Source organism: Atta colombica, unplaced genomic scaffold (genome assembly GCF_001594045.1).
Source record: "Atta colombica isolate Treedump-2 unplaced genomic scaffold, Acol1.0 scaffold32, whole genome shotgun sequence".
NCBI lineage: Eukaryota > Metazoa > Arthropoda > Insecta > Hymenoptera > Formicidae > Atta > Atta colombica.
The window spans coordinates 587,140-591,676 of NW_017259426.1; the positions used below are offsets into that span (position 1 = coordinate 587,140).

At 32.4% G+C, this 4,537-nt stretch overlaps 1 protein-coding gene across 4 annotated transcripts in view; it reads right to left on the bottom strand.

Moving 5' to 3' along the window:
• Nucleotides 1-4,537, bottom strand: part of LOC108690368 (N-acetylgalactosamine kinase) — a 26,726-nt gene that overhangs the window by 12,028 nt on the left and 10,161 nt on the right. The window contains exon 1 of one of the 4 annotated variants that reach the window (XM_018197620.1): nucleotides 200-305. The exons of the other annotated variants lie outside the window; for them this stretch is intronic. The gene's annotated coding sequence lies outside the window, so the exon portion shown is untranslated. Of the gene's footprint in view, nucleotides 1-199; nucleotides 306-4,537 lie in introns of those variants that run through there. 4 annotated transcript variants of the gene reach the window in all.

The following is a 4,537-nucleotide window of genomic DNA, read 5'->3' on the forward strand; positions in this document are numbered from 1 at the left end:
GCTTTAGAGAATATATATAATTACTTTAGAGAATATATAATTATTTTATAGAATTATTTGATAGAATATAAAATTATTTAAATCATTTTATTTAACAATTATGATTTAAAAATAATCATTTTTAAATCAATTTCAAATTAAATGATTTAAAAACAAGTAAAAAAAAGTTAATTTTACACAAGTAAAAAATAATATTTACCGTAAGGTTGCTCCACCGATGTCTCTTCCAGATATCCTCCTCCTCTAAGAATATGATTAACATCTCGCACAGGACACTCGCGAATAACAAAATATAATCGCGCGCGGACTATAACTTGAGTCCGATAATTTGAACGGCACTCCCGAAACGCACGCCGCGACGAACCGGCTGCGGTTCGTTCATTTTTAAATGAGGGTGGCGAGGGTACGTATTGTAGCTTCCCCGTTGGATTTTTACACGAAGAGAATGATTTTACTCAATATCTAAAAATTTATCTAGATATATTATATTTAGATATATCCGAAAATTTTTAAATACTTGAGAAAAAAACGTTCCTTTCGTATAAATATCCTCTGAGTACTGAGCCCACTACGTCAAGGTCGTACCCGTGAGAGGGAAGATAAACTGAAAAATATAATATATAGCTATTATCTATATTACTATGCAATCGGTTAATTTTTAGAAACGAATATCACGTCTGCAATTCGTTATCATTGCGAAATAAAGAGCAGATAAAAGGGCTGAATCTTTTACTTAGACATAAATGATTAGAGTCTAGAATGAAATAGACTAGAGATTAATAAAAAAGAAAAATATTTCTTTTATTACCGAAAATTAAATAGTCACGATTAATTTTTAAATACGGATCTTCGTATAGGATCGAAAGATGCTCAAAAAAAAAAAATGTATTAATTATTAATAAATTTTTATATATTCATTGTAAAAGCAGAAATTGCGATTTTTTTGCACGAGAGTATTCATATTAACGTTGCTTTTTTATGACTCGTGTGTGATACCGTTCGTATAGACAAATAGTCGTGTCGCGTGTCGCTCTTCTTTTGAAAAGTATAATCGCGATAAATGCTAGATATAATACGAAAATTTTATTTCATGAATATTCATAATACGATTGCTGCGAAGTATAATTAATTATTCATAAAGCTTCGTATTATATTTAGCATTTTTTGCGATTACGTTTCAAAAGAGAATGTAAAGAAGAGCGGCACGCAACACGGCTACCTGCCTGTACGAGCTTCGGTAAGACAATGACTGTACGGTAACTACGCGTAAACATGACGCGCCGTTCCGTGCCACTCCGTGCCATCCCCACTTCAAGGTCGCGTGTCGCTCGTCTAACTGTCGAAATATTACGCGTATTATAAAATTAGTAAAATAATCTATTCATTTTGATATTCTTCGATGAATATTACACGCATGCTTTATTATACGATTTACGTTTTATTTTTTGAATTCGTTACGCACACAACTCATGTATATTTTAGGCCGGTATTCATAGTGTCAGAACTTATATTCAAGACCGTCTTAAGTACAATTTTACGAATTAGAGGGCCGTGTTAATGTCTTAAGACATTCTTGAAGTAAGAACGGAATACCGCTCTTAGATATAAGTATCTAACTTATATATCTCTGTAAATATATAACATGAATTCTATTTATATTCATAACATTATTACATTTAGTCCAAAATGTTTTATAATTTAGAAAATGTTTGCATTTATATAATGAATATATAATATTCTTATTATTAATCTTTATTTGAATGTAAATCATTAAAGAGGGTAATAAAGATTGAGATATAACTCTTAGTACACACCTTAGTTTTGAGCAACATTACTATTTGAGCATCCTTACGTAATTAAGTCAATTCGCGTTCGTGAATATTTAATTTTCGTAGATTAATGTGCGACGCCCGGAGCGATTGTAACACGTCTGTCTCCCTCCGCGCTCGCCGAGCGAATGCCGAAGTGATGACGTAGTCAACCACCGGACCGTTCCCCCCCCCCCACTTTCGCCGCGCGATTCGTCCCCTTGTCTTTCACCGGGCACCGTTTACATTATTGCGTATGAAAAATATTAACGGTTTATTCAATTATACGCATTAATAAACGAGTATTATCGTACATTTCGCGCTTGCGTGCGTGGAGCATTTTTTTATATTTCAACATTATCTCAATTTTTATTATTCTTTTAAGTGATTCATTAATAATTAAAGATTGATAATATTCTTTACATCCTTCGTATAAGACACATGCAAATTTTATTAATATTGCGAAACAATTTGCGCTAAATAATAAAAATTGAGACATAATGTTGAAATATAAAAAAATGCTCCACGCACGCAAACACAAGTACTGATTACGTTTACAAGAACTGCGCAAATATTATAATGTTATATTTATGATTTAACATGGGCTAGAGATGCCACAAAGCAAAGCGCGAAATGTACGACAATACTCGTTTATTAAAATGCGTATAATTGAATAAACCGTTAATATTTTTCATACGCAATAATATAAACGGTGAAAAACAAGGGAACGAATCGCACGGCGAAAGCGAGGGGGGGGGGGAACGGCCCGGTGGTTGACTACGTCATCACTTCGGCATTCGCTCGGCGAGCGCGGAGGGAGACAGACGTGTTACAATCGCTCCGGGCGTCGCACATTAATCTATGAAAATTAAATATTCACGAACGCGAATTGACTTAATTACGTAAGGATGCTCAAATAGTAATGTTGCTCAAAACTAAGGTGTGTACTAAGAGTTATATCTCAATCTTTATTACCCTCTTTAATGATTTACATTCAAATAAAGATTAATAATAAGAATATTATATATTCATTATATAAATGCAAACATTTTCTAAATTATAAAACATTTTGGACTAAATGTAATAATGTTATGAATATAAATAGAATTCATGTTATATATTTACAGAGATATATAAGTTAGATACTTATATCTAAGAGCGGTATTCCGTTCTTACTTCAAGAATGTCTTAAGACATTAACACGGCCCTCTAATTCGTAAAATTGTACTTAAGACGGTCTTGAATATAAGTTCTGACACTATGAATACCGGCCTAAAATATACATGAGTTGTGTGCGTAACGAATTCAAAAAATAAAACGTAAATCGTATAATAAAGCATGCGTGTAATATTCATCGAAGAATATCAAAATGAATAGATTATTTTACTAATTTTATAATACGCGTAATATTTCGACAGTTAGACGAGCGACACGCGACCTTGAAGTGGGGATGGCACGGAGTGGCACGGAACGGCGCGTCATGTTTACGCGTAGTTACCGTACAGTCATTGTCTTACCGAAGCTCGTACAGGCAGGTAGCCGTGTTGCGTGCCGCTCTTCTTTACATTCTCTTTTGAAACGTAATCGCAAAAAATGCTAAATATAATACGAAGCTTTATGAATAATTAATTATACTTCGCAGCAATCGTATTATGAATATTCATGAAATAAAATTTTCGTATTATATCTAGCATTTATCGCGATTATACTTTTCAAAAGAAGAGCGACACGCGACACGACTATTTGTCTATACGAACGGTATCACACACGAGTCATAAAAAAGCAACGTTAATATGAATACTCTCGTGCAAAAAAATCGCAATTTCTGCTTTTACAATGAATATATAAAAATTTATTAATAATTAATACATTTTTTTTTTTTGAGCATCTTTCGATCCTATACGAAGATCCGTATTTAAAAATTAATCGTGACTATTTAATTTTCGGTAATAAAAGAAATATTTTTCTTTTTTATTAATCTCTAGTCTATTTCATTCTAGACTCTAATCATTTATGTCTAAGTAAAAGATTCAGCCCTTTTATCTGCTCTTTATTTCGCAATGATAACGAATTGCAGACGTGATATTCGTTTCTAAAAATTAACCGATTGCATAGTAATATAGATAATAGCTATATATTATATTTTTCAGTTTATCTTCCCTCTCACGGGTACGACCTTGACGTAGTGGGCTCAGTACTCAGAGGATATTTATACGAAAGGAACGTTTTTTTCTCAAGTATTTAAAAATTTTCGGATATATCTAAATATAATATATCTAGATAAATTTTTAGATATTGAGTAAAATCATTCTCTTCGTGTAAAAATCCAACGGGGAAGCTACAATACGTACCCTCGCCACCCTCATTTAAAAATGAACGAACCGCAGCCGGTTCGTCGCGGCGTGCGTTTCGGGAGTGCCGTTCAAATTATCGGACTCAAGTTATAGTCCGCGCGCGATTATATTTTGTTATTCGCGAGTGTCCTGTGCGAGATGTTAATCATATTCTTAGAGGAGGAGGATATCTGGAAGAGACATCGGTGGAGCAACCTTACGGTAAATATTATTTTTTACTTGTGTAAAATTAACTTTTTTTTACTTGTTTTTAAATCATTTAATTTGAAATTGATTTAAAAATGATTATTTTTAAATCATAATTGTTAAATAAAATGATTTAAATAATTTTATATTCTATCAAATAATTCTATAAAATAATTATATATTCTCTAA